The sequence below is a fragment of the Anomalospiza imberbis genome, chromosome 7 (genome assembly GCF_031753505.1).
Source record: "Anomalospiza imberbis isolate Cuckoo-Finch-1a 21T00152 chromosome 7, ASM3175350v1, whole genome shotgun sequence".
Taxonomy (NCBI): domain Eukaryota; kingdom Metazoa; phylum Chordata; class Aves; order Passeriformes; family Viduidae; genus Anomalospiza; species Anomalospiza imberbis.
In genome coordinates this window covers 39,121,055-39,131,285 of record NC_089687.1, presented here as the reverse complement: position 1 = coordinate 39,131,285, position 10,231 = coordinate 39,121,055, and positions in this window count along the sequence as shown.

The window sequence follows — 10,231 nt, the reverse complement described above, 5'->3', positions numbered from 1 at the left end:
GGGGATGGGAATGCTCATGGCATCCTTCAAGGCCGGGCACCCAGCCCGGCTCCAGCCAGCCCTTGGCTGATGCTGACACTGATGGCTCCTTTCCCACCTTCTCCTTGGGCTCAGCCGAAAGAGTTAAGGAAGCCACTGGAGAGGGGCCCCCAGAGGCAACTGCTGGAGGTAATAATCTTCCTTCGGCTCTTTCTTCTTTTCCCCTGCTAATTGCGGAGTCGACGTCGTCCCCTCTCATGAAAGGCTCTTTTGTCAGCCGAGTTGCTGGGCAAAGCCCGGGCTTGGCAGCAGGTTTTGAGCCTGGGGCCGTCTCCTGCACATCCCTCTCCGGCGGCAGGTAGTGAAATGACTCTTTCAGCGCCAGCGATGTCCCTCCCTCTTTGGCTCCCATCTGAAACAAAACCTAACACCTAAACAGCGACAGAATGAAACACCTAAACAGCGACAAAAATCCCTCCTTTTAGCCACCGGGGCCTGATTTTCGGCCGGTTTCACCTCGGCGGCGGAGGGAAAGGTCAGCCCGTCTAGACTCTAATCCGACAAGTGTTGTATTTCTTCGCCCGCGGGTGTCCTAGCAACGGGATTAACCCTCGGTGCGGGCGGACATTGGCGACATCCCGCTCCATCCCGGGCTGGTGGCCTGCATGTGTCGCATGGCCAGGCAGCCCCAGAGGTGGGCTGGGCTCTGGCCCCGCTCCCTGCGCCTGCCCCGGGCTCTGCCAGCGGCTCCTGGTGCCCAACATCAGCCCAGCGGCTGGGGAATCGAGAGTACTGGTGGTGGAACGGGTTTGTGGATATTTGATCCACCCCAGGGGTGGGTGGGCCTCTGGTGAAGCACTTCTGTCTCAAGAAGGACAACAGGCCTGGTTTGGGGACCACACTGGAGTGGGCTGCTCCACACCAGCACCGTGGGACAGCCTGTGTCGCTGTAAATCTGCCTCTCACAGTGAAAATGGGTCTTCCAGTGCATCCCCTGATCCCAGTGCTCTGATCTCCCTCCCAGAACATTCCTTGCCTCCCAGGGCTCTGGTCTCCCTCTACATCCCCTGTATCCCAGCACCTGGGTCTCCCAGGACATCCTCCCTCAGTTCCAGCTGTGCAGGGGTGGCTGTTAACCCCTGACACCCCTCTGGCCTCGGGGCAGCAACAGCAGTAAACAGCAGCAACACCAGTAAAAACGTGTCTGTTTAAAATGTGTCTGTTTGGGTCGGGAGCGAAAATACCTATTTCCTTCATTCAGCTGTTTAATCGTTTAATCTCTCTGCTGCTGCTCCATCACCTGATGGCCCCAATTTGCCTCCAGGTGTTACTGGTGGAGTCTCCCTGCCCGTGTGCAGCTGGTGCCAGAGCTCAGCACCCAAACATCCGATGGGTGCCTCCCAGTGGGTGCTGTGCATCCGGAGCCCCCACATCCGTGGCACAGCTGCCTGATAACATTGTTCCATTTCAGTCTTTTTCAGCCTTTCCTCTGCTTTCCCAGCGGCCCCTTTCCGGGCTTTCTTCTGCCTTCTTTCCTTGTGAAGTGGCCAGCCAGGTTTTCTCCCAAGGGCCGTGCAAGCTTTGCTGTTCCCCCCATCCCACTGAGCTCTGATGTCCCCAAGTGCGGGGTGCAAAGGAGCCAAAAGGGGTTTGGAGAGCACAGTCTGGGTTTAATCCTTGCTGTTGCGAGGAGAGGAGCCAGGAGCTGGCTCCCAGTGCAGCCCCAGGAGCTCCTGCAGGCTCCAGCATCCTCCAAAGTGCAGTGCTGGTCCCAGGGCAAGGCTGTCTCAGAGCTGCTGGAGCCTCAGTGCTCAGGCTCTGCGCCCTGCAAACGGCCCCACGCTTTAATGAGGAGCTGGCTAAAGCTGGTGAGGTTGTGGGCCTGAGAGAAGGGGGGGTTCATTCCCCCAAATCTCAGCTGGGTGCTCTGGCGACAGGCTGCAGCTTGCCCGGAGTCCCAGAGCGGAGTCCCAGAGCGTAGCTCCTGTGTGCATAGGATTTTTTTTTTTCCCCTGCAGCTGGAGCAGGTTAAGTGGGGTTTTAGAAGCATTTTCTTTTCTCCTGGGTGCTTAAAACAACAATAAATAAAATACCAACCCGGCGAGTGACACTGCTGCTACGATGAAGGGAAGATTTATGGGGATTTTTTTTTTAACTTTACAGGTCAGTGCTAGTATTTGTGGAATTGGCTTTGCTGCAGGAAAAACTGGTTTCCAGCATTCCCGTTAGGAAGAAACTTTCTGCGATCGTGTAATTAAAATGCAGAAGAAAATAAAGTAGCAATATTTAAGTAGGTGCCAGAGGAGCTGGTTCTCGTAGCTGGGTCCTTTGGAGGCTGTGTGTGTTGTGTCCTCTGCCTTGTTCTGACCTTGGCTATGCTGCTTGTAGCCTGTGGCAGGAAAAAAAAGGGGCTTTTCTTGTACTTTTCCTGGGCTTTCTGGCTCCGGCACCAGCCTGCAAAAGCAGAAAAAAAAAAATCTACATTTTGACCATGGGAATGTTTTAATCCATCTTGAGGCAGTTTACAGAGTTTTTTTTATCACCTTATCTGAGCTGGGGCTGGCACCAAGATGAACTCCTGTTAGGCAGGGAATGTTGGGACTGTGACTCCTCCATCCCTTAAATTAAAAATTATGGATTTGACTCATCCCCATCCTCTTGCAGTAGGACAGCTGCAGCCTGCAGGGTCTCATCCTGGGGGTCCCAGCTCCTAAGAACTTTTTAAGAAGGAGAGGGAAACTCTGTCTCCATAGGATTATTTTTGGGGGTTTGTTTTCATGTGGGTTTTGTTGGGGTTTTTTGTTTGCTTGGTTTGGTTTTGGGTTTTTTTTTTTGTTTTGTTTTTTTTTTTTCCCAGAAAAGATTCACTGCTTAGACTTGGATGTTTGGGATGTGAACATTTTTTCATCTAGGATGGTGATATGAGAAAAGACCCCCTGACTTTTGGGGCACCTTGAAACCAAAAGGAACAAAACCATCCCAAATCCCAGAATGCCAGGTTTGGATTGGAAGGAACCTTAAAGTTCATCCAGTCCCCCAACCCCGCCATGGGCAGGGACACCTTCCACTGTCCCAGGCTGCTCCAAGCCCCAGTGTCCAGCCTGGCCTTGGGCACTGCCAGGGATCCAGGGGCAGCCACAGCTGCTCTGGGCACCCTGTGCCAGGGCCTGCCCGCCCTCACAGCCAGGAATTCCTGCCTAATATCCCATCCATCCCTGCCCTCCGGCAGTGGAATCCATTCCCTGTGTCCTGTCCCTCCATGCCTTGTCCCCAGTCCCTCTCCAGCTCTCCTGGAGCTCCTTTAGGCTCTGAAGGGGCCCTGAGCTCTCCTTCTCTGACAATGCTGAAACCCCACCTGGGCATGGTCCTGTGCACCCAGCAGGTGAGCCTGCTTCAGCAGGGCTTGGATTTGCCGATCTCCAGAGGTCCCTTCCCAGCCCCAGCCTCCCGGGACCCTGGGATGGACCCTGTGAATGACGTCTCCCCGTCTCCCCGCTAGGCTGCTCAGCCTTCCCAGCCCGCCCCCCCTTTGAACTCTCTGGTATGTGAATTTTTGCTGGTGTCAGAGGGTCGGCGGCTGCAAAATCCCTGCCGGTTAAAGGGGGGGAATACCAGTGTGTGCAGCTTGGGATAATTACCAGTTGTCAGCAAAACAATAGTGACATTGTAGGGCAGGAGTAAAGGGAAAGGGCCCCTGTCTTCAGAGTAATGTTACTTTTCTATTTAGGTTGCCATAGTCTTTGCTGAGAAATGGCCCTATTCTCTCTAATCCTCCCCTTCAGGCATGCCTGCTGGGCTTTTTTTGTGTGGTTTTGGGTTTTTTTTTTAACCCCTTATCATCCCAGGAAACAGCTTGGGGGTACCCATCTCGGTGGTGCTGTGCCGCAGGGATGCCCTTGCCTCATGGCATTGTGCCCGTGGGCTGGGCAGCTTCGCTTTGGGATGCTGAAGCCTGGGATGGTGCCTGGCTGTGGCATCATCCCTGTGTTCAGGAGGGGGCGAGCCTGATCTGGAATCTCTGTCTTCAAGCTCTGTCTATATGTTGTCTCCATGCAAGCAGGGACACAAATTACACCCCTCCTTGTTCTTGGCACCTGTCCTGTTACAGGTGGTGAACTTCAGTGCATTAAAGCTGTTTATTGTGTTGTATTTTGCTTTAAAACCAAGTGACTTGTAGAAAAAAGGACTAATTGGTCAAATACTGGCTCTGGTTCTTGGTTGGAAAGGGATGATGTGAGTTCTGGCTTCATCCAGCTCCTGCTGGCTTTCCCCAGCGCTTGCTTGGAGCAGCAAAGGATCACCCACCTGTTTGACCCCTTTACTATCCATCTCCAAGGCTGTTTGGACTTCCTCAAAAGATCTAAGTTTTCCTCCTTAAATACTTGTGGAGACATGGCAGGGAAAGGGGGATTTCAGCCTTGGCTGATATCAGGTTTTCATCGCTCAACTTGATTTCAAGGCGTTCAATTGATTGATTTCTCACTGTGGCATTGGTACGTGTGCAGTTGGGTGGGTTCAAGGCCTGGGTGATGCTTTCCCTTTTCCAGTTGCCCCTTATCCAGGCTTTTCATGACCCCAGCATCCACCCCCAAAGGGCCTGCCAGGCACCTCTCCCTGTCATGTCCCCAATTCAGGGGCCCAAAAGGTCCAGCAGGGAGCACGTTGCCCCGCAGACAGCAGACAGCCCGGGATGGGATGCAATGGGATGTGACAACAAAGCACGATGGCCAAGGTTGGCTGCCTGGTGCAGAGGAAACTTTGGAAGGAGCCAAAACTTTGAAAATGCTGCCAAAGTCAGCGGCACAGGCGAACTATTGTCTGAGGAGTGCAAAGAGGTGGAAGGACCACAGAGCAGACACGGAGTCCTATTACGAGCACAGCTGGGGGCTTCCAAGCCAAACAAAGTCCCCTGCGCTGCAGGAGGGCAGCGCTGACAAGAGCCAGGCTGGTTGGATGAGCTGGAGATTGCAGCTGAAATCCCCAAACAAACCCCCTCCCCGATTCTCCTTTTCCTGTATGTTCCCTAAGAAAATAGCGTTCCTCGCCACCTGGCCCCGCAGCAAGCGTGTGAGCTTGGATTCTGTTTGCCACACGCTGTGTTGAGGACGAGATTAATGACCTGCCAGTTGGTTTTCCTCCCTGAAAATCCATGGCGAGGCTCCATAAAGCATCCGTGAGCTGTGGCAGTTGCCTCCTGTAGCAGCACGGACCAGCTGGCACCCAGCATCCCTGGCTGGGGCGGGTGCAGGACAGCTGCTGTTGCACTGGATGGAGGCTGTGACGCTCTGTTTTAGCTTCAGGTACATTGCTTGGTAGCTCTTCTGTATTTTGTTTGGTGAATTGGGGTTTTAAAGCTGTATTGGTGCTTTCTTTGCTTCCGAAGTCCTGGAAAACAGCTGGGGACGGGCAACTCCCAGCTTTTGTTGCGTAGGCTTCAAAGCTGGTGCTGGATTACCTGCTGACAGTGCTTTGTTTCTCTGTCACATTGGAGGCTTAAAATCCTGGCATGGTTAAGGGACATCATTGGCTTGGAAAGCTTTGTTTGAGCTCTGGGGACATGTACCCCACCTGGGTGCCTTGTCCTCCTCTGATTCTCTGGTTGGGATGGCATCAAGTTGGATCACAAACCCTCCATGCTACACAGAATCTGTCTGCTATGCTAACCTGGGTGCCAGGTGCATTGATCTCCCTATATCCTCGGGGAAAGAAGTGCCTGGGAATGGGAATGCATTCCTCCCTGTTCCTCAGGGAGACGGCAATCAACACCCTCCACCGCTGCCTGTCCCGAGGGTGGTCACGCTGCTGGAGCCGAGGCAGGAATGCCAGGAACTCAACTGAAATTTGGGGCTCCCCAGCTGAGCCAGAACCTTGGTGGGGGGTGAGAAGCAGAGTCTTCTCCTGTCCAAGGAGCAATTAGTCTGCAAGATGATTTATTAACGTGGAGGAGGATGATCCAGGAGGTCGCATTCCTTCCCTTGCCTTCCCTGCCTTATCTCCGGGCTGTCGGTTGCCCTTGGGGGCAGGTGAGTGATTGGAAGCAGAGACATAGCCCCAGTGGAGGCAGGATGAGGGGAGACTGGGGGCTACAGCTCACCCCAAACTCACTTTGTGTTTTATACACCTCCCTTGGGTTCGGCTGTGCCCAAATATTGATGGTCCCTCTCCACCATCCATTCTCCCCGGGAAACCTCACAGGGTGGCCAAAGTCACTCCGGCCACAATTCTCTGCTGCCTTGTCCGCTTGTCCGTGTGGATGGGGCAGAGTAGGACACCAGCACCTCTTGGCTGTGCCTTGTCCAGCCCTACTCAGTTCAGGAGGAGGAGGAAGAGGATGCAGGTAATGACAGGGGCCTGGGCACGGCCACCCTTGTTCTCCTCCTGAGGCTATTTGATGGCTCCCGCAGGCAGTCGTGACATTTTCACGGTTTATCTTATCGAGGAATTTGCCGGGCTGATGTTTCTGGCTCTCCATGAGTAAATGTTTAGGAATGCTGCGGTCCCTCGGGCTCTTGGTGTTGCACAGCCAGAGGCAGGGGGGAGCACTGTCCCAGAGGCAGAGCCTGGCAGAGTGGCATCTGTGTCATTTTTGGGGCCGGGCTGGCTGCTGTCACTCCTGCCAGCTCGGCTCCTGTGCACCCTTGTGTCCTGCCTCCTCTTCTCCCTGGCTGAGCTCCCACCCATGAGCTGGGTGCTGCTGTCTCTTTCTGAGGACTGTAGGCTGGGGATGTCAGCAGCTCGGGATGTGGCAACATCCTCGGCGTGCGTCTCCAGCAGGGCCTTTCAACTGCTGTGTGGGGCTTTTAGATGGGGAATGGATTAGAATCCCAAATGTCAATAGGATTTATAGTTACCTGCTGACAGTCCCTAATTTTTCTGCTAAGTCCAAGAGTGCTCCCACCTCTGGCTTTCTGCCTGTGCTGCTATCAGGGCTTTTTCCCTTCCCCTTCCCCTTCCCCTTCCCCTTCCCCTTCCCCTTCCCCTTCCCCTTCCCCTTCCCCTTCCCCTTCCCCTTTCCCCTTCCCTTTCCCTTCCTTTTCCCCTTCCCCTTCCCCTTCCCCTTCCCCTTCCCCTTCCCCTTCCCCTTCCCCTTCCCCTTCCCCTTCCCCTTCCCCTTCCCCTTCCCCTTCCCCTTTCCCTTCCCTTTCCCCTTCCCCTTCCCCCTTCCCCTTCCCCTTTCCCCTTCCCCTTTCCCCTTCCCTTTCCCCTTCCCTTTCCCCTTCCCCTTCCCCTTCCCTTTCCCCTTCCCCTTCCCCTTCCCCTTCCCCTTCCCCTTCCCCTTCCCCTTCCCCTTCCCCCTTCCCCGGTTCCAGGAGGGCTGTGCCCGCCCTTGTTCCCCCCAGTCTCTGCCCGGATCTCGGTGATCTCAGGACTGTGTCCAGCAAAATGGGGTCTTCCTGAGGAAGCGTCTGCGCTCTGCTCAGCCTGAGGCTCCCTCTGCTGTCCATCCGTCCGTCCCTCTGCCTGTCTGTCCATCTGCCCGGCTCTCGCTGGGGAGTCCTTGGCCTGTGCAGAAGGAATTGCTGAGCTGGGCTGGGGCAGGCTCCCTGTCCTCTCCCAAAATCCTGCAGGGACAGCAACCCTGGAGAGAAACATCGGTGTGCTTTGACCACGGGTGAAAGGCTGCAGGTCTTGATGACAGACTCTTTTTTCCTATTTTTATCTATTTTCCCTCCCCCTCCCTTTTTTTTTCTTTTTTTTTTTAACCTATTTTTACCCCCATTTTCTCTTTTCAGTTTCCTTTCTTCTCCTTTTCCCTCTCTTTTTGTCTTTGTTCTTCCATCTCTTTTTCCTTTCTCTTCCCCTCCCCTTCCCCCCTCTTGCCTTGTCCTCCTCTCTTTTCCTCCTTCTCATCCCCTTCTTCTCTTTTTTCTTTCTTTCTTCCCCCCTTCCCCCCTCTTCTTTTTTCCTCTCTTTTGTCCTTTCTCCCCTCTTTTCTCTTTCTTTCTCTCTCCTTTCCTATTCTCATTTACCACTTCTTCCACTTCCCCCACACACTTTCCTCCACTTCCCACTCTTTCCTTGACTTCTCCAATCTTTTTTTTTTATCTTTTCTTCTTTCCCTCTTCCTCCTTTCTCATTTTCCCCTTCTCTTCTCCCCACTCTCTTATCCCCCAATCTCTTTTCTTCCCCCACTCTTTTCCCCCACCTCTAGTTTTTTCTCTCTTTTCCCCTTTTCCCCTCTTTCCCCCCCCACTATTCTTCTGGCCCAGAACTGAGCCCTCAGTGCCTTCTTAGGGCAGCCCAATCCCCCTTTTCCTGAGGAACCATGTTGCAGCACCAGATGCCAGACAGTTTTGGGAAGATGCAGTCAGCCTCTTTGGGAGGGAACTGGGACCAGGGTGAGGGTCCAGTTTTGCTTTTCAAGAAGTCCAAGGTTATGGCAATCTGGCAGCAGCATCTCATGGAGCGTGCAAAGTGCCTTTTTGGGAGCCTTTAACCTGGAGGAGGCAAAACCAAGGGGTTTTCCCTGCTCTGCCAGCAAGCCAGCTGCCATGCCTTCTCCCTGGGGGAATACTTCTCCAAAATATTTCACCAGCTGGTGCCTTCCTAGTCCCTGCCTGGTTGCTTGGTCAGTGGCAGAGCTGGTTACACTGGACCAAGATGCTCTAGTGCCACCTGTGCCACCAGCCCACCCTCAGGGCACCTAATTTGGAAATCCCTTTTTTGGGGATGCCCCAGCCCTGGCTCCTTCCCAGGGAGCTTGCAAGGAGGTGTGCAGTGGAATGAAGATCACTGACTTAGTGAGGGTGTCCCACGGGACTGCTGCTCCACTCTGCTGTCATGAACTGCCTAATTCCAGCAGAAGGGAGAAGCAGGAATTTCTCTGGCTGGGCATCCTGCCTGCACATGCTTGGGGTACCTCAGCAGGGTGCTGCTGCCCAAATCCTGGCAGCTCACGGGGCATGTGAGACCAGGCAGCTCAAGGGGGCATGTGATGCTCCCCACACTGGGAGCTGCACAGCTCTGGGGCGGGGAGAGGCTCCGGGAGCACCAAGGTTTTCCATCCCACCAGTGGGAATGGAAGCAGCAGTCACTCCCATTACTCTCGGATATGCCAAGGACTCCTGCATGGAACGGTGCCACCACACCCTGGCCCCAGGGCAGCCAAGCCTGTCAGGTCAGGACACGCCAGAGAAGGTTGGCAGACACCTGGCTCCTTCCCCAGGCTGATGGAAATACTGGAGTTCTGGGAGGGGGCCATATGGAAGCTCTGCCATCTGGACAAACCCGTGTCCTGTGCGGATTGGTGGGGGCTGTTCCACAGCAGGCGCCCCTAACAGCATCGGTCACGGGGAGAGCTGCTGGCAGCAGCAGCCAGCTCCCATTTTCAGGGGAAACTCGCCTGTTTTGCTTCAAAAGTACTGTGGGAAATGTTGCATAAAGCCAAATGGACATCTGAGCATTTGTCTCAGTGATTTTCCTGAATATTTTTAAACTGGAGCATCAGCTCCAGCATGTGGAGATCTCCACTGTCGGACCACAACACACTCTGACCTTCCTGGTTATACACAGCCAAGGGGAGCCAAAATTGTCACCTCCCCATCAAACCCCTGTCTCAGGGACACTTCTTGAGCCACGGAGGTGACTTGCCTGGTGTCACCATGGCAGTGTAGGCCCTGGGAATGCTCCATCTCTGCTTGGCCATCCCTAGGAACGAGGGGCACCGTCACCTGAGCTGTATAAGTGGATCTGGGGTAACTTTTTAAAGGAGAGGCAAAGAACAATCAAAATTTTTGGGGTGTGGGAGAGTGCCAGCACTGCCCAGGGAAGATTTTCATCCTGGGCTCCAGGAAAACTTGTGATTAGGAAACTTGTGATTGCTCAGACCTGGCCTCGAGGTGTTGCTGGCACATGATGCTTGGAGGGGCAGGAAAGCTGCAGTGCTCCCCTGACTATCCTGCGACAGCACCTGGGCAGGGGGTCCTGGCCCTGTAACTGAGCCAGGAAAGTGGCTTTAACACTTGGCTTTGGGGACTTGTTGTGTTTCTGGCCAGTGGAAGTATTGGAAATGTTTCCTGGGATTTGTTTCCCTTCTCGTTCAGTTTTGCTCTGAGATTATAACCTTTTCCCGAGGCCTGAAGTGGGGTGTCCTACCAAAGCTGGGCATTCATGAGGACCATGTCCATGCATGACCCCACCATGTACAGCTCTGTATGCTGGTGATATAACCAGAGCCATCAAGCAGGGAGAGAGGATTTAGGATCTTTCGGGCAGGAAGGAGTTAAACATCTAGCAGCAGCTGCTGGGACAG